This window comes from Lissotriton vulgaris, chromosome 2_2, assembly GCF_964263255.1.
Source record: "Lissotriton vulgaris chromosome 2_2, aLisVul1.2, whole genome shotgun sequence".
Lineage (NCBI taxonomy): Eukaryota > Metazoa > Chordata > Amphibia > Caudata > Salamandridae > Lissotriton > Lissotriton vulgaris.
In genome coordinates, this window is record NC_141688.1 from 63,865,996 (window position 1) to 63,886,576 (window position 20,581).

The 20,581-nt window shown below is 43.6% G+C and overlaps 1 protein-coding gene across 1 annotated transcript in view; it reads right to left on the bottom strand.

The window, feature by feature from the left end:
- Nucleotides 1-20,581, bottom strand: part of LINGO1 (leucine rich repeat and Ig domain containing 1) — a 922,926-nt gene that overhangs the window by 583,016 nt on the left and 319,329 nt on the right. The window lies entirely within an intron of this gene.

The window sequence follows — 20,581 nt, forward strand, 5'->3', positions numbered from 1 at the left end:
AGAGACTCTCTCTTCATGTTCAAGACTTTGATTTTGGATTCTTCCAATAAAGGTGTGGGATAACCTCTTAGTTTGTATTTTTGGATCTGTTTGTCGATGGTGGAGAGCAAATCTTGTGGGTCAGATGTGATCCTTTTTTGGCGCATAAATTGAGATGTGGGAAGATGTTTCTTTAAAGAAAAATGATGGAAGCTTTCGTAGTGTAGGCCACTGTTTTTATCTGTTTCTTTTGTGTGCACACTGGTTCTTAATTTGTTCTGTTCAAGATGAATTTTAACATCTAGAAAAGCCAATTCTTTCCGGTCCATTTGGTGAGTAAATTTGATTCGATCATGAACACTGTTCAATCTCTGGATGTTGTTGGTTAGTGCTTCCTTTTCACCCTTCCATATGAGGAAGATGTCGTCGATGTATCTTTTAAATACCATTAGTCCAGTTGTCCAGTTCGTGTCTTGGATTATATGATCATGCTCAAATTTAGCCATAAAGGTGTTTGCGTAGGACGGTGCCCCCGCATTCATTGCAACAATGTGATGACAGGACAAAGGTTCACACACCCAATGACAGGCAAGAAAGTGACCTTGTTACACTCAGGAACCTGTGACACAAAGAATGTCATTTATGGAATCAAGTGTCCATGTGGAAAATTGTGTATAGGTCAAACTGAAAGAAAAATAAAAGTAAGAATAACAGAGCATAAGAGTAACATCCGCCTGAAAAACTTGAAATCTACATTGGCAACACACTGGTTAGAAGCAGGACATAATGTAGCACAACTACGTTTCACAATACTGGAAGTTATCAAACATCACCCTGAGAAAGACTCACACAAATTAAGACTGAGATCGGAATACTTTTGGATAAAGAAGATGGGCAGCTTACAACCGAATGGACTGAATGACAGGATAGAATTATCCTGCTTTTTGTAAATAGACTGTGGAAAGCTTACTTTATTCTCTTGCATGACACTTACAGTGAGAACTTCCCTACCCAAAATGGCCGACACCATGTTGCTTTAATATTTTTATTAGTTATTATTTATCATTAATATGCGTCATTATACTCTTATTTTTCAGGAGGTAGCCTTTCAAAACAGTAAATATTGAACACTGAATTATATTGAACTGTTAAGAATATCGAGTTAATATGATACAGAATTTATTAATTCCTATTATGGTTTAGCTTTTGTTTGGCAATATAGATTCTCCTTAAAGAGAGAATCTCTATACATTTGTACACCTTTTTATTTGTAGTATGTTTATTTTTAAACATGAATTAAGGACTTTAATGCAGTCCGTTGTCGCGATCACGTGATCGCAAGTTGAGCCAATCAGAGAGCATGGAGCTTTAAATAGCGCAGCACAGAATGTCAGGTAGTAGCGGATTGGCCGACATTACGCAAACGAGGGACGTTTTCATTTCTCAGTAAGTAAAGCGCTGTAGAGGAGCAGAATGTTTGTTAGGCTAAACTCTTTTTTGTTTAGGATTAGTTTGTGGTTAAACTAGGTTTAGTTTGTTTTACTTTGAGCGTGGAACATGGTCTTGGTGTTTGGTACATTTCTTAGCGCTAATACAAAAACGTACATTTTTTTGTGAATAGTGAAAACGATCGTTATAAAAGGACATGCTATGATTTGTAGATGTTTGTTTGCACTTAAGAACATAGTGGGTTTAAATGCATGTAAATGTCAATGTACACATGTATATAGGTCAAAGGGCTGATTGCAACTTTTTCTTGATTTTTCCAATAGAGACCCCCGAAGAAGGGTCACCATGGACCCGAAATGCATTGGGTAAATGGGAGATGTTAATTTGAATTGTCCTGGAAACTAAAGGATTCATATGAAATAAAAAAGAAAAAAGAAACAGAAATCTTTGAAATAAGAAGTACTTTATGGATCATCATTATTATTTTCGTTTATAAGTATACCTGAGGAGAACCAAGTGGTTCAAGTTAAAGTGTGCAGATCATTACCATCTAGACAACGGGATTTCCCAATGTCTCACTTTTGACAATATATTCATTAAGTGTTTCCAGACTAAAACACCAGGTAATGTTGCACAACAACAAAAGGATCAGCTTGAAAAGAATACTAACATAAAAACCAGAGTGCTGGACGGACCCTATTATAATTCATTCATAACCACAGTCTACCCTCCATCCAAGCACCGCAGAGATGAATTTAGAAGAGATAGCACAGATAACAACGAATAAGGCTGAAACCTTAGTATACACTGCAGAAGAAGCAGAAGGAATTTATAGTTTGATCAAGGAGACCAGAGCCTTCAGCCCACAACCAAGTACGGTGATGCAACTGATAAAACAACTTGAAAATGTAAGCAAACGTGAAATAAATCAAAGATTGCACGCGACAACCTTAATACACTATCACAGGAACCAACGAATCCCTAGGGGTTTAAGAATAGCGCTTAAACCTTTGTTATGCAGGAATAACAAGGCTTTCCTAACAAAATGGTATCAAATTTTGAATAAATGTAGTTTGGACCTCATTTTGCTGATTGTGGAAGAGCTGTCAAAAGAATTAAGAACAATTGAAGAGGAACTGGCTAAAGTAAAAGCAGAATTGAACCAATTTGAAGAACTTGATGCTACACTGGAAGAGGTTAACAAAAAGCTAGAAAGATACGCGAAAGAGATCGAGGAAAGGAAGGTTAAAAAATACCGAAGAGATACAATAGATTATAAACTTGAAGAAGTATACAGTTGGGCAGAGGTTTATAATCAGAGGAAGTGGCAACAACCGCAAACCAACGTTAGTTCATCACAAGAAAGTGTGGTATCTGATTCAGACACAGCACAAAACAGGAGACCTATATCTAAAGACAGACGCAAAGATCAACAAAATAAAGTTCCTTTTTTAGACATCAGCCCGGCGGCAAACAATGCCCCTTCAACAAGCATAACAGAGCCCTCAAAACAAGGAGGGGAAAAGGAAAAAGAAAAGACACAAGTAAAAGAAACAGTAGCAGAGAGAGAACTGAGATCAAAAAAACCGAAACCGACTTAGTCATCAACATATCAGATAAACAACTAACGGAAGCCCAAACAAAAGTATTGAACAAGGGTCTCACGTTTGTTCCAAGATACAAATCGAATGCCAAAGAAACGGAAATAGCAATTTACAAATTCCTAAGGAATCTGAGATTGAAGAACTTCTTCAATAATCTACCACCAAGTGAAAGACCGGACATGGAGTTAAAGGAATTTAAACCTAAAAGCACATTCTGTGCTCCCACCTCACACAAAACCATCGATGCATATGAACGGATTATAACATCTGAAATTCAAAAAATCAACTATTCTGGAGGTACTACCAGTAACTTCTCTAGAAAAGAATGGCAAGTTTTACAAATCTTGAGAGACGCCAATGACATCACCATAATGAAGGCGGACAAAGGGGGAGCGATAGTGGTGATGAACACTACTTACTACAAAGAGAGTGTACAGGCCCATCTGCAAGATGAAAATATTTACCATAAGTTGGAACAAGATCCGACTGAGATTTTTGGAATAACACTCAAAACAATGCTAGACAAAGCCTTGGAGATGAAGTGGATTACTGTGAAAACATACCAATTTTTGCAGATTAAACACCCCAGGAGACCTCAATTTTACATGCTCCCGAAGATACACAAGGACCCCAAGAGACCTCCTTTCAGACCCATAGTTTCAGCTTGTGGATCATTATCAGAACCACTGGGTCAATACCTAGACTGGTTCCTACAGCCTCTAGTTCAAAAATGGAGCACACACATAAAGGACACCACCGCATTTCTCAACATGCTATCCACAATAGACATTCCAAATGATGAAGAAATATGGTTATGTTCTATAGATGTGACAGCGCTGTACACTTCAATCCCGCACAGGGAGGGAATCGAAGCCATGGAATGGTGTCTACTTAACAATGAAGTGCGTGGAGGAGAAAAAACTCTAATGCTTGAACTATTACAGTTTGCTCTACTACATAGTTACTTTAACTGGGAAGGCGACTTCTATGAACAGTGCAGTGGGACCTCTATGGGTTTTGCGGGGGCACCGTCCTACGCAAACACCTTTATGGCTAAATTTGAGTATGATCATATAATCCAAGACACGAACTGGACAACTGGACTAATGGTATTTAAAAGATACATCGACGACATCTTCCTCATATGGAAGGGTGAAAAGGAAGCACTAACCAACAACATCCAGAGATTGAACAGTGTTCATGATCGAATCAAATTTACTCACCAAATGGACCGGAAAGAATTGGCTTTTCTAGATGTTAAAATTCATCTTGAGCAGAACAAATTAAGAACCAGTGTGCACACAAAAGAAACAGATAAAAACAGTGGCCTACACTACGAAAGCTTCCATCATTTTTCTTTAAAGAAACATCTTCCCACATCTCAATTTATGCGCCAAAAAAGGATCACATCTGACCCACAAGATTTGCTCTCCACCATCGACAAACAGATCCAAAAATACAAACTAAGAGGTTATCCCACACCTTTATTGGAAGAATCCAAAATCAAAGTCTTGAACATGAAGAGAGAGTCTCTACTAGTCACGAAAGAGAGAGGGGAAACGAAAAAAACAGTATGTGTCCTAAAACATTCTCTACAATCAGCAAAAATTGTTAACATCATGAAAAAACATTGGGTACTTATAGCAAGAGAACCGGATTTAGAACCACTTTTTGCTGATAGGATAACGTTTGCCTACAACAGATCTAAAAACTTTAAAGAACTGCTAAAAAAGAAGAACAAACCAAAGGAAATGAACTACAAAGGTATGCAGAGATGCGAAAATTGCATTCATTGCAACAATGTGATGACAGGACAAAGGTTCACACACCCAATGACAGGCAAGAAAGTGACCTTGTTACACTCAGGAACCTGTGACACAAAGAATGTCATTTATGGAATCAAGTGTCCATGTGGAAAATTGTGTATAGGTCAAACTGAAAGAAAAATAAAAGTAAGAATAACAGAGCATAAGAGTAACATCCGCCTGAAAAACTTGAAATCTACATTGGCAACACACTGGTTAGAAGCAGGACATAATGTAGCACAACTACGTTTCACAATACTGGAAGTTATCAAACATCACCCTGAGAAAGACTCACACAAATTAAGACTGAGATCGGAATACTTTTGGATAAAGAAGATGGGCAGCTTACAACCGAATGGACTGAATGACAGGATAGAATTATCCTGCTTTTTGTAAATAGACTGTGGAAAGCTTACTTTATTCTCTTGCATGACACTTACAGTGAGAACTTCCCTACCCAAAATGGCCGACACCATGTTGCTTTAATATTTTTATTAGTTATTATTTATCATTAATATGCGTCATTATACTCTTATTTTTCAGGAGGTAGCCTTTCAAAACAGTAAATATTGAAACCTGAATTATATTGAACTGTTAAGAATATCGAGTTAATATGATACGGAATTTATTAATTCCTATTATGGTTTAGCTTTTGTTTGGCAATATAGATTCTCCTTAAAGAGAGAATCTCTATACATTTGTACACCTTTTTATTTGTAGTATGTTTATTTTTAAACATGAATTAAGGACTTTAATGAAGTCCGTTGTCGCGATCACGTGATCGCAAGTTGAGCCAATCAGAGAGCATGGAGCTTTAAATAGCGCAGCACAGAATGTCAGGTAGTAGCGGATTGGCCGACATTACGCAAACGAGGGACGTTTTCATTTCTCAGTAAGTAAAGCGCTGTAGAGGAGCAGAATGTTTGTTAGGCTAAACTCTTTTTTGTTTAGGATTAGTTTGTGGTTAAACTAGGTTTAGTTTGTTTTACTTTGAGCGTGGAACATGGTCTTGGTGTTTGGTACATTTCTTAGCGCTAATACAAAAACGTACATTTTTTTGTGAATAGTGAAAACGATCGTTATAAAAGGACATGCTATGATTTGTAGATGTTTGTTTGCACTTAAGAACATAGTGGGTTTAAATGCATGTAAATGTCAATGTACACATGTATATAGGTCAAAGGGCTGATTGCAACTTTTTCTTGATTTTTCCAATAGAGACCCCCGAAGAAGGGTCACCATAGACCCGAAATGCATTGGGTAAATGGGAGATGTTAATTTGAATTGTCCTGGAAACTAAAGGATTCATATGAAATAAAAAAGAAAAAATAAACAGAAATCTTTGAAATAAGAAGTACTTTATGGATCATCATTATTATTTTCGTTTATAAGTATACCTGAGGAGAACCAAGTGGTTCAAGTTAAAGTGTGCAGATCATTACCATCTAGACAACGGGATTTCCCAATGTCTCACTTTTGACAATATATTCATTAAGTGTTTCCAGACTAAAACACCAGGTAATGTTGCACAACAACGAAAGGATCAGATTGAAAAGAATACTAACATAAAAACCAGAGTGCTGGACGGACCCTATTATAAGCTATTTTCAAAATACCACGTTACATGACTAGCTCAGCTCGTCATCAGCATACGAGCGCCGTAGCTGATGACGAGTGCTCGTCATCAGCAGCGAAGCGGTTATCCTCTAAATATCTCTGTAGTCACAAAATTATATTTTCTCTGCACTCCTTCCGAACCAAGATATGGTGATACATGGGCTGCAGTTTGCAGCAATAAAAGGATATCAAGCTGCTCATTTTCAAACAGATTGCATTGTTTCAGATCTCTTACTTAATGCTGAAGACAGTTTGTGTGAATTGAATCTCTGCCGTAGACTTTTACTTTCATACTACTTAAACCAGGCATGCCACAGTGTACTGATCCAATCAAGTTTGTCGGCATATCTTCCTAAAAAGTCTTGTACATGTTTTTCGGAACATTCCTATTTTTCTAGTGGATGGCCTGTACATAATATGCTAACACTTTCTTCTTTTTCAATGCAGAACGTTTTTTAAAAAAGGACGAGCACTGTGAGGTCACACGTGGTTGATTCCTAACCTTCACTTGTGCGCTCCTTTCCAATGAGTGTCTCAAATCCATTGTCCACCTGTCAGAATGTAGGAGTAAAAAGCACAGGAGGAGAGTAATTACTGCTTTAAAGGTTGCCTTTGAATGGATCCAAGATAATTGCTTGGGCTTCTACTACTTTGTGTTGGAGGAGAGGGTGTTGTTTATAAATGGATGGATAAAAGGGGGTTTTCAAATGTATCGACAGGTAGGTCTGTAGATTGTGACTGGGAATATCGAAGCCCAAATAATGCTAGGACAGGATATTGTTACATCAATATTGAGGGACAAAATGTCCACTTACTACTCTCAAATCAATATCTACGTACTTTGAAAAGATATTGGTCTTCAAGGTACATATATGTGCAGTTAGGTACAGAAAATGGATAGAAACTTAAAGGCAGATTTACAAGCCCGATGCGCCGCTGGTGAAACACATTCCGTGACGTACCGGTGGCGCAGCCTGCTAAGGGATATATACAAGCACAGGTAAAGTCACCCTGCGTGACTTAACCTATGCTTGTAAATATCGCCCCTGTTCACGCAACACTTTGCCTGTTAGGGACGGGAGATGGATGTTGCTGTGGGTGTTTCCAGGCAACACCTATGTCCACTGATGCATTTCCAGATTTACGAGAAATCGTAAAACTGGAAATGCGTCAGTTGGCTACGCCACCCAAGGGGTGGCATAGCCAAGCGAAACGAGGAGAAATGTTTGCATTTCTCCTCGTTATTTCCTCTTTCAATGTGTGCTGCATTCTACAGCACGCATTGAAAGAGGAAAATGCCTGCAGTAATTGCTTTTGTGCAGGAAGGGGCCCCTTCCTTCACAAAAACAATCACCCCATGACGCAGGCATCCTTGCATAATGGTGCAAGGGTGCCTGCGCCGGCGCATGGCTGCTGTTTCTGCGCCAGCGCAGGGGAGAGCACAGGAATGCGACATATCATTGTAGATATGTCGCATTCCTGTGCTCTGTAAGTGCAGCAGCGTGGCGCAGCCAAAGGGCTTGCGGTGCCGCGCTGCAGCACTTTCTTGTAGATCTGCCCCTTAGCTTTTGTATTTAAGCACTTTACTTACCTGTGAATAAGGCTCAAAAACCGAAACGCGTCAGGGAATGAGCATGCAGACTAGAAATAAATCCATGGAAGTGTGTCCAAAATCGATCTTCAGCACATCTTTTCTGTTGATTCAAATGATGGGATTCTCCATTCCTGTTGCCGCTGATGCCGCCCTGCAGGGTTGGGGGTCCCCACAACGGAGTTTTGATTCGTGTTGTTAACTCATTGGCATTGGGGGCATGACCTGCTTGCCTCACACCAGCTTTGGATTTCCCTGGCACATTAATCCAAGGCGTAATTTTGCACAAAGTATTGAAGCAGTTTCACTGCAGTGATGGACGCTATGCAGCTGAGATGCATATTTAACTGCAGTGGCAAAACGTGCTTAAAGACGATGATGCACCTTGGGACATGTAGAGCTGCGACCTAATGTCACATGACTATTTGTATTCAAGCACTTGCATTCAGTGGCGCAACGTTACTTACTTTTGAAAAGGCTTAGCAGCCGAAACACGTCAGGGTACCAATATGAAGACTTGAAAATCAATGCCTGGAAGTGTTTTCAAAATCGGCTTCAGCACATATTTTCTGTTGATATTATATATATGCAGGGTCGGATTGGGATCACAATTCGGCCCGGGCACTGACGAAAAAAGTGGCCCACATTCAAGAGGCGTGGCCCATATTTAAGGGGCGTGGCCCGCATTCAAGGGGCGTGCCCTTTCATGAAACACCATTTGCACAGGCAAGGAATTAAAGTGGGAGGATACTGTTCTTGCACAGGACACAGGGCTAAGGTGACAATGGCCTACATGCTGAGCAACTAAAAAAAATAGCAAGGCCCCTTTTTGTCACAAAATTATTCGAGTCCTCCAGCACAGGAGCACCTGAAAAGCAGCAAAGCCCCTGCTATTACTAACCTACTTAGCCCTCCCCAGACCTTCAGCTCAGGAGCACATGAACAGAGGTAAGGCCCCTGCAATTAGTAAATTAATCAACCCTCCAGGCCTTGGGAAAATGTCTTGGCAGGGGAGCACAAAACACAGCTGTTGGGTCATCCAAGGTAGCCAGGTAGCCAGGGGGGAGGCTGAGGTGAAGCTGGTGCATGGGAAGTGCCTTCCCAGTGTGTTCTGGCAGTTTGAGTATTTACCATTTACTGTAGTATTACCCTTGTACCTGTGTATGGTACCCTTTTGTAACTTGCACACGTCACTTTTCTCTTGTAACACACTGTTTGCTACCTCTCACTTTTGTTTGCTTTAGATACTTGCACAAGTGCCACCATTGCCTACGTAACGTTTGTTCTTGTGCTGGAGTGTCTGCCATTAATTGCAGTATTATACCTCTACTTGTATTTTGTACGCTTTTGTAACCTACACACATATCACTTTTTCCTCCTGTAATGTATCGTTTGCTCCTCTTGTATTTTGGTTGCTCACTATTGTCACTTTTGATTCATGTAACTTAACGTTTGCTTTTGTAATTTGTCCACTTATAATTTTCTCCTCATGTATTATTGCTGTTCCTAGTGTGAAGCGCTCTGACACCTACGGGTAAAGTCCGCTCTATATAAAATCGCATAAATAAATAAATAAAACACAAAAATTCCAAACATCACCGGGCCCCTACAGCAAGACCCATTCTTCCTCGCCCACTATGCCCTGAATGTGAAGGGCTGTGGGCGAAGTGCTAAGACTAACACCGTTTCTGGGCTGCATGGGCCCCAGGGGTGCCGAGGTGCAAATGGCTCAAAGGCCTGAGAAACACCTGGCCCCCAGGGAGGCCGATTCTTGCAAACAATCACCCCTCCCCAGCCCAGCCTCAGCTTGATTGCTTGGCAGGGCAGGGGTGAAGGAGAGGCCACAGCTGATAATCGCTGTCTGGCCGCACAGCGAGGCTGCTTTCATTTTCTCTGTCTGTCTCAGTGCCGTCTGTGGGCCGTTTTTTTTTCTCCCCTTTCCTAGTCCACTCTCTGTGGATTGGGACAGGGGAGAAAAAAAACGGCCCACAGAGGGCACTGAGGCACCGGCCCTTCGGCCCATGCCCGAATGCCCGCCTTGCCAATCCGCCCCTGTATATATGGAAACCAACACTCTTCCTGCCGCCTCTGCACAAGGGGACTTCAGGCCCCAGAGGACACTGCTGCTGCCTGGGGGCGGTGCTGCCCACGACGTCCGCTCTTAAAAGTGCGCAAAGCCACCCGAGACGCGGGACGCGGGCGGAGCCCGGGCGAAACCCGGACCAAGGGCTGGCCTTTCCTAACCCGTCACAGCAAGGAAGAGGCAGGCCTGCCCCCCCCTTCGCCCCACACCCCTTGTACTCCTTTGCAAAGAAAGCCGGCCTAACTTAAGGTACTGTTCTATTCCCTACTTTGGCCTCTTCATCTGTTTTTGCCTTGGACTTCCGGTCTATTGTTATAATTTTACTAACCCATTTTAAAATTCTCTATTATTGAGGTTTATTGTGTCCTAGGAGAAGAGCGACCCCTGGGTTAGACTGGGCTATTAGCAGCTCTAGGGTAGCCAGAATTAGTCCAATGAGAGGTTGTTACTCAGTGATTAGGGAGGACATCATGGCTGCGTGAAGGATCTCTTCCCACAGCCTTCTGTATGATAGTATCAAACTTACTATGAAAACCACATACCTAGTTGAGAATCTCTTCACACTGGAGTTCCGCACTATCCACCCGGAGAGTTCTAGAATACAATTTAGACGCTCCCTCCCTGGCTATGACATCGAGGCCTCCCAGGGACCATATAGATTGCAGGGTTGTTCTTGCCTTGAGATTAATGACTGACTAAACCACAAAGATTCACCCAGGGTTCAAAGAGGTCCTACTGTTACACCCTTTAGGACGGCACCCAAGAAGGGCTCATCGTCCCTCAATATAGCTGCGGTTCCATCGTCTGAAGCTGATGGTATGCTAGGAATGACCGTCCTATCAGCACTGAAACAATCTATGCCCCAGATCTCAGGTCCTACTCTACCCGAAAGTAGTGTCACGAGCGGGGTTTTTGCTGACCTGACATTAAGTTGGGCACACATCTATCAGGAATGACCAGCTACCCAGCACAGCATAATATAATGCTCCAGACTATAGAGACCCCACCAATAGAATGTAGCACTTTGAGTTGGAACATCGCAGGACTTAAATCTAAGCTGTGCTCGCTTGAATGGCATACATTTGTAGAGAAACAGGATATTTGCGTCTTTCAAGAAACCTGGGCCGAAACAGCCCAGTTTTGTGTTGGTATCTAAACTTCTCTGTAGCAGCTGATAGGGGAGCAAAAAGAAGGCCCTCGGGTGGAATAACTATTTGGGTTCGCCAAGAGCTTAAGGCTAACATCCAGGTTCTTCCCACCCAGAACCAGGATATACAGGCAATCAGATTGACCACTCGCGATCATTTATCAATAGTGATATTTAACATCCACGTCAGGGGCACTAGGGGGAAAAGATCGAGAGTTTTAGCGGCTCTCGAAGACCTCCTTCATATGCAACCTGACACTTCCAAGTTGATAATAGCGGGGGACTTTAATACATCGTTTGAACCCCTTACTCTGGAAGATGATCACTGGTCTGAGGTTGACGATAGCAAGTGGGGTGTTCCACCGCTAGATCTAAAATTGGGAAATGATCTGTTGTGGCTATTCAATTAAACAATATCTATATGGAGCAGGGCTTTCGGGCTCTAAATGGGCGCACCAAATCAATAGGCAAGGAATGAATACTTTTAACAATGGCTTTCACGTAAGTAGAATAGACTATGTTTTGGTAAGCCTGCGTCTATGGCATGGCATGGTGGATATGAAGGTCATTGATAGGCTTGAAAGCGACCATAACCCTCTGTGTGGATCCCTGTATTTGAATTGTCAAATGACAGATTCACACCCTTAATTTAAGCATCACTTAGGTGAGGTTGTTCCCACCAACGACCAAAGGAGGCTTAAATGGGTACAGATTAGAGAGTCGCCAGTTTTATTAGATAATATGGCAGAGAGCTTGGATCTGGTTACTAAAGAACTTGAGGCTTGTGTACACCAAAAAAGAGATCCTGCTAATGTATTAACTACCCACTCCGCTTTTTTAAAACTCTTACGCTCCTATTTTGTAAAGCAGGGAAAGAAGCCCAAAGTATCTGCCCCGAAAGAGGGGCGATGGTATAACGGTGACTGTCGGGAGGTGCGCCAAGCCGTATGGAAAGCCATAAAAGGGGGCAACCCAATAAAGGTTTTCGAAGCGAGGGCACTTTACAAGCTAGCGCAAACAAAGGCCAAGAAATCCTGGGACGGAAAGATGGCAGGAATTAAGGGACGCTTGTGCCATGAATAACCCAAAGCAATTCTGGCACGTCTATAAATGGTCCACCGTGGGACAGGCTGAGCGCTCTCAAAACCATGTCTCTCAATCTGACTGGGTAAACCATTTTAAACCCCAATACACTTCAATCCCATACTCAGGCGATAATGAATTCACAAGTTTGTTGTACTCGGAGGAAACTTTCACTAAGGCCGAAGAAGAGACTGCACTGAAATCAATATTGCCGGGAAAAGCACCAGGGCCTGATGACATTCCTGGTGACATATTTCTACATGATAAAGCCAGATGGTGCAGATATATTCTCTTGCTATCAAACACGATTGCACAAGGTGCCCAGATACCCGTTTCTTGGAAAAGCATGGAAATCATCCCTGTCTATAAATAAAGGGACAAAGCAAGCCCAGGGAACTACAGCCCTATCAGCCTAATCGACTGCCTCCAGAAAAAAGTTGGTAGGATGGTGCTAAATAGATTACAGGGATGGATCGAGGAGTCCAGGGTATTATCCCCATTGCAGGCTGGATTCCGAGCATTCTTAAGCACCATGGACCAGGTGTTTAGATTTATTTTAATATGCCCGAAGATTGTGACGATAGGCAAAGGTAGTCTTTATGCCGCCTTTGTAGACCTTAAGGCAGCATTTGACCTTGTTCCCGTATGAAGTTATGGCTAGTTCTAAAACAGATTGGGCTTCCTTTGGACCTCTTGACCCTGATTACAAGGCTCCATGAAGATAACAGCACCCAAATTAGATGGGGGGGACAGGGGGAAGTCACTGAATTGTTCTCTATAGAACGCGGTGTGAGAGAGGGATGTGTGATGGCCCCCACGCTATTCTCGTTATACATTAACGGGATAGTTGAATGTATGAGCGCAACGTCGACTGATGCCCACACACTAGCTGGAGAAAAAACACCGATATTGATGTTTGCCGACTACACATTGCTTTTGTCCAAGACCCCTAGTGGGCTTCGGAAAGCCCTCAAAATTTTTGAGGACTTTTGCTCACAGAGGGGCTTGGAGGGCAATGTGTCCAAGACAAAGCTAATGACATTCAATGCGCGTAAGGCTAACTTGAGGGGTTTTAGTATGAAGGATGGACCTCTAGAATTAGTTAAAGAGTTCACCTATTTAGGGGTGAGCTTCCAAGTAAACATGAAGTGGGATCGTCAGATCGAACTAGCATCCCTCAAACTCAGGCAGATCTCAGGGATCCTCTGTCAGGAACACAATCTTTCTCAGTCTAAGCCCATTAGCCTAGCCCTTGAAATTTACAAGTTGAAAGCTGTTAGGGCAGAACTGTACGGCTCGGAAGTCTGGGGTTGTGAGAATCTTGTAGCTCTTACCATCTCAGAAAACAGGTTCTTAAGAAAAATCACCAGACTACCCTAGAGTACCCCAATGAGCCCATTATTATTTGAATTAGGTGAAAAACCCATCGCAGCAGTTGCCAAACTGTGTCCCCTCCTGTATTGGAGGAGACTATGGATTACACCAAAACTTGCAGGCTATGCGCAAGGCTTCCTAGAACTAATAAGGGCTGATACCTCACATCGTATCTAGTGGTTATGGACAGTTAGAGATCTTTTGGCGGATCTAGGCCTGATTTCGTTGTGGGTAGACCCTGCAAATTCTCATTTTCCAACAAAAGAGGTGCTGAAGGCTAACTATTGGGAGTGGTTCCAGGCGAAAAACATCAGGCAAAGGGAGTCATCTTCCCTTACTAGCCGCTTCTTGGACCATAAAGCCGGCCCGAAGCTAGAATCTTACTGGGACATTATCACTAAACCACTGGACCGTAAGTTGTATTTCCAGTTCAGAGTGGGAACGCTCCCGGTGAGATCATTTACCGTTAAATGGTCAGCTCAAGTTTCATCTACGTGCCCGGGGTGCAGATCCCACAATGAATCCCTGGCTCATATCCTTTTGGTTTGTGTTACTTATGCTGCCCCGTGCCGGGTTTGGCTGCTCCCAATTTGTAGGCTTTTGGGCACGAGGCGGGCAGCTGAAGCAGAACGTATTCTGCGGACCGACACCTCACCGCCCATTGTAACAGCTATGGCAAAATTCTTAGGGTGGTCATGGACTTTGAGGGCTCGCCTAATAACCCAGAGTGTAAAAAATGAGGCTCCCCAAAGTAAGGCTCATATTATCGAGTTCCTCATGGGGGGACAGAGTGTGCTTCCCGTCTATGTCCTATATGGTTATACACCTAGAAGTATCTTATTTGCAATGGTATCTTACCCAATGATGTGACTTGTACATGTCTTAATTGTTTTTATTTCGTACTCCGAGTTTTTAATTGATTTTAATTCATGAATTTCACATATTGGGGATGCTAAGCAGTTTTATTTATAAGATCTATGTATGTCATCCTAGTGCTTCGTGTTTTTATACAATTAATTCCATTTGTATTTTTGTGAAATCGCTTTTATGACTGTAAAATGTTGAATAAAGCTGTTGAAAATGGAAATATATTATATATATCAGGGATTCTGTAATCCTTGTATAAACGGTAGACACTAACTTCTCCATAATCAGCGACTTGTAATGCACTGTCTAAAGAAAAGACTCAGAACTCGATTTGTGATGTACTAAGTCGCTGATTATAAAGAAAAGACATGAGCACGCCACTGTTATAAAGTTATTGCAGTCGAGTTCTGACCTCACAATGACTGCTGCCAGAGCCAGCAGACGAGGTGAAGGGTCAGGTCAGGTCAGGAAGCATAAATGCAGCAGCTCTTTAAAGCAATGGAAACAAAACAGTGAAAAGGGAGCACTGATTCTTTTCCTTCTGCTCTATTTTAATAGCTAACAATGCCAAGCAGAGAGAATGTGTTCATTTTTTGCACTCCTTAGATAGGGGAAAGCTAGAATCTTACTGCTTTTTCTGCACATTCTTTTAAACACATTAAGAAACTGACTGCTATTGAAATGTTTCTAATATAAATTTCAAACCAATCCCTAACAGGATTCTGGTGCGATTAATTTTCCACTAGAGCTTGTATTTGTATTATTCATGACCACAAACATGCTCACTCTTTCATATGAAAGAGCTACGCTCGAAGGTTTTCAGTGGTTTGTGGGAAAGGTGATGTTGTTACCATGTATAATAGGGGATAAAGTTTCCTCTGGCATACGTGATAAGGAAACTGCAAGTCACCTTGGAGTTCCATAACTTCATAAAGTAACTCACCTTCTGCCTCGTTCCTCTATATCAGTGATACTCAAAGTACGGACCGTGGCCGTATGCGGCCCTCCTAAACTTTACATGCAGCCCCCTGGGTAGCAGCAGCACTGGGCTGCTGTTTACTTGACTCTGCACTAATATGAAAAAAAAGTTAAATGTACAACAAGCAATTATTTGAAGGTTAATTACAGTTAGGGAAAGGAAGTAACTAGACCCTTACCTTTAGGAACACCTTCATTTTTAAAGACAGCAAATGCGTACCACACAATAGTCTTTTAAAAATTCAGAAAGTATATTTGATTGACATGTAGAACTATTTCACCTTAGTAAATCAAATCACAGCAGTGCACTCAGAAGTATTTTTCTTAAAGTGACGTTTTTCAAACATGAATTCTGAAATGTTCATGCTCCTAACCCCCCCCCCCCACCCTGACAACAATGCTGTTAGTGATTACATCCAAGCACAGAAGATGGCTTTGAACAGCATGCATCCTGTAGTCATGTATTTTGAGTTCCTCCTATAAAAGATAATGCAGGAAAAGGAGGGAAATTGAAATAAAACAATTGGCAAGGCTCCCACAATTTCGTCAAGTGGAGAAGCCGGGATTCTTTCCAGGTTTTCTGGTTTGACATTGCGCAATTGAGTTTAGTCACTAACTATACATGCGTTGCTTCCCCTACACTGACTTTACACCCCCTGTTGGCATCAGTGCGGCCCTCGGTCACATCAAAGACCAAACTTTACGGACCCCGGGAAACTTTTTGTGATAACCCATGCTCTATATGGTTCTGTAACTCCTCGGTGACTTGCAATATCCTTATCATGTATGCCAGGGGGTACTTTATCCCACCTTATACATGGTCACACCATACACGGGGTACTTTATCCCTTATATATTGTAAAGGTACATAGATGTGCAGTTAAGGACAGTAGGTCTATGCCCCCCTGTGTGCACTTACTTTCCCATTATTTTGGTCCTCGATATGCTGGTCACGATATTGTGTGACCTCTATATTCCCTCCTCAATATTCCATGCTACTTTCTTTTTTTCTCACTGTCCTCATTATACACAGTCCTGACTTCCAACTCCCCAAAGTCGCGACCTTCCTAATCTAATTTTCATGGAGCTGTAATACACCAGCTCTCCTTTGTGCCTTTTCTTTCTTTAAATGCATTTGTACTGCATCGCTGTATTTCCCTTTCCTGGTGGAGAGTCTTCACACCTCACTTCCCTCTCTGCCTTGCTTCCACCTGAAACAGAACCTAACGCCAAAGGATGTTTGTACCACCCAAGATGCCCAGTTGCACCTATTTCAATGTTGCACAACACGAAGTTTGAGGCTGCAGATCGCAGTAATGAAGGGAAGAAGGGAAGAAAGCAGGGGGCTGTAAGTCGAGTGGTACCAGGCTGCTCAATTACTACAACCCTATTCTTCATATGATAACCTTTGTCCGGGGGATATCTCTGCTACGGAACAGCAATTCTGAGACTGAAGAATTTGTTGATCTCTCTTAGCAGAGCGACCAGCTCCAGATCGGTGGCAAACAGAGGTCTGGGATAATTTAACACAACTACAAATGTTACTAGAAAGAGGGTGAACTTGGGAGACTGTGAGAAAAGAGAGCAAATGAGAAAGATAGCGGGAATAGATAGGAAAAGAGAATAGGAAAAAACAGAGAAACTGAAGGGAGGAGACAGCTAGAAATAGGGGTGAGACGAGAAAGAGGGTAAGAGCTGGGGTGAGAGAAAGAGCAGAAGAGAAATAGAGACGAGAAATAATGGCAGAAGGGTGGATAGAAATAGAAATATGAATGGAAAGTACCATGTGTGGGAAAGAGGCCAGAAAACAATAGAGACAGATAGGAAGATAGGGTTCTCCAGAGAGCAGAAGGTGCAGAAAGCAAACAGAGCAGCAGCAGCCTGCTCTCGGTGGATAGAAGCATATAAATAGAATGAAAGTAGACGTCCCTTCTCCTTCCCCTCCAGGCCCTCCCCCCACTCCTCACTAGTCTATTTCTAAATTTAATCTCATAAGCTTCCTCATAGCGGTGAATAATGCGGCTGTGAAGATCCGTGGGCCGCGCAGGCTCCGGTATCGACATACTCTGCCTACTACCTCTACCTGCCCATATCTGGGTCAGCGGTTTATATATAGCAGCGCGGAGCACCTCGCGCCATTGATACGCATCAGCATCACTGCTCCCTCCACATTGCACTGCAGGGAGAGGAGCACAGAGCACACAGGAGCCTCCTTATGCACCTTACTCAGCCTCACCACTCGCCTCTCACATATAAACTCCTGCTGCAGGGAGAGGAGCACAGAGCACACAGGAGCCTCCTTATGCACCTAACTCAGCCTCACCACTCGCCTCTCACATATCATCCCCTGCTGCAGGTAGAGGAGCACAGAGCACACAGGAGCCTCCTTATGCACCTAACTCAGCCTCACCACTCGCCTCTCACATATAATCTCCTGCTACAGGGAGAGGAGCACAGAGCACACAGGAGCCTCCTTATGCACCTAACTCAGCCTCACCACTCGCCTCTCACATATAACCTCCTGCTGCAGGAAGAGGAGCATAGAGCACACAGGAGCCTCCTTATGCACCTAACTCAGCCTCACCACTCGCCTCTCACATATAACCTCCTGCTGCAGGAAGAGGAGCACACCGAATCCTTATACCCACGAGCTGGCCTCGCCCCTCAACTCTGAACTCTCATCTGTCACAGCAGCGAGAGGAGCACACAGGAACCTCCTTCTGCATAAGGGGAGAAGATGTGGTCCGTCGGCTAGACTGCCAACTTTGGAGCTGGGAAACCAAGGTTCAAGCCTCGGGTCGACTCCACATCTTGTAATTCTGGGCAAATCACTTAATCTCCCCGTGCCTACCAAAAAATAAAAATGAATATGGCCTTGTGTAACATAACCGGTGCTCATGTAAAGTGCTCCAATACCTTCAGGTCGAGTTCGCGCTATGTAAATATGCAAATAAAAAACAAAAAGCTCAGCCCACCCTGTCACATATAACCTCTTGCTGCAGGTAGAGGAGCACAGAGCATCCTTCCGCACACAAGATGGCCTCACCTCTGAAGTCTCACCTGTCACAGCAGCGAGAGGAGGACACAGATCACAGGAGCCTCCTCCTGCACCTAAGCTAATCTCGCCCCTCACTTCTGAACCCTCACCTGTCATCGCAGCAAGAGGAGCACTCCTTCTGCACCTAACAGCCTCACCACTCACCGCCCACCTCTAAACTCCCACTGCAAGTAGAGGAGCACCCATCTGCCTCCTTAGGCACCTAACCCAGCCTCGCCACTCACCTAAGGGAATGGAGCACACAGCATTGAGAGGAGCACACACAGGCCTCCTTCTGCCCTAATCCAGCCTTGCCTCTCATCCAAGGGAGTGGAGCACACAGCATTGAGAGGAGCACACACAATCCTCCTCCTGCCCTAACCCAGTCTCATCTCTCACCATTCATTGCAGAGAGAGCAGCACACAGCTGAAGTTGCATCCTTCTGCCCCCCAGGCCAGCTTCATCTCACTGCTGCTAGAGGGGAATGAGGCATTGAGGGTGTACTTGAGCCTTCTTCTGCACCTCTGCAGCCTCACCCCTCACAACTAAACGTTCACCTCTAATGCAGAGAGTGGAGCACACAGTATCCTTCTTACTATAGCCCACATCTCACTGCTAACTGCAGGAAGGAGCACGCAGCATGCATCAGGTGTTTCCATCACCAAGCCAGCCTCACCTATTATCTCTCAGCTCTCATTGCCAAGAGGATCACAAAGAGCATCCATGAGTGCCTTCTTGCTACTAACCCAGCCTCACCTCTCTCTGCAGGCAGAGGGGACCACAGCACCCATTAACCTCCATCTGCTCCTAGCCTAGCCTCACCTCTCACTGCAGGGAGAGGAGACCACAGCACCCATTAATCTCCTTCTGCTCCTAGCCTAGCCTCACCTCTCACTGCAGGCAGAGGAGAACAGAGCATCCTTGAACCTCCTTCTTTTCCTAGCCCAGCCTCACCTCTCAACTCAGCTCTTACTAAAGGGAGAGGCGCATACAGAACCTATGAACCCAGCCCTGGCCCTAAATCCAGTTTCACCTCTCACTTCTCACCTTCCACTGCAGGGAGAGAAGCACACAGCTTTCATGAGCCTGATCTTTTTCCAGCCTTACTACACAACTTGATGGAGGAAGAGAAGCTCAGAATATTGACGATTCTCTCCCCGTGCCTCTCCAAGCTTCACCAATGGGAGAAGTACACAGCATCAAAAGAGCACAGCGTCCCCCTTTCCATAGCCCAGGTTCATCCCCAACTTCTCATCTATCGCTGCATATGAGAGCCACACAGAAACCCCTGGCCTTCTACACCCAGCTCAGATTCATCCTTCACCTCTCACTTCTCATCTCTCACTGCTAGAGAGAGACACACAGAAATGTTTGACCTCTTTCTGCACCTAGTTCAGCTTCACCCCTCACTTCTCATCCTAGCCGAGCCTCACTCCTCATCTCTCACTTCTCAACCTCACTGCTGGGAGTGACGCACACATCATCCATGACCATCCCTCTTCCTATAACTCCATCTTACCTCTCAACTCTTGGTGTAGCAAGAGGAGCAGGCAACATACATCAGCCTTTTCTCTGCACTAACCCAGCCTTACTCTTATGCTCTCATTGCAGAGAGAGGTTCCCCCAAAGCATCCATGAGTCTTTTCCTGTGCCTAATTCTGCCTCACCTCTCATGGCAGGGACAGAACAGAGCATCCATGGACCTCCTTGTGCTCATAACCCATTCTCACCTCTCATCTCTTTACTCTCACTATGTCAACATCATCAACTATGAGAAGACATTCAACAGCGTGGACAGAGAGAGCCTTTGGAAACTCTTCCGTCACTATGATCTGCCAGATAAACACGTAAGAATCATCAGGAACTCTCACAAGGAGGGAATGACCTGCAAGATAGTCCATGGACGACAACTCACACACACCTCCCAAGTGAGGACCAGGGTCCTCCAGGGTTGTTTGCTTTCACC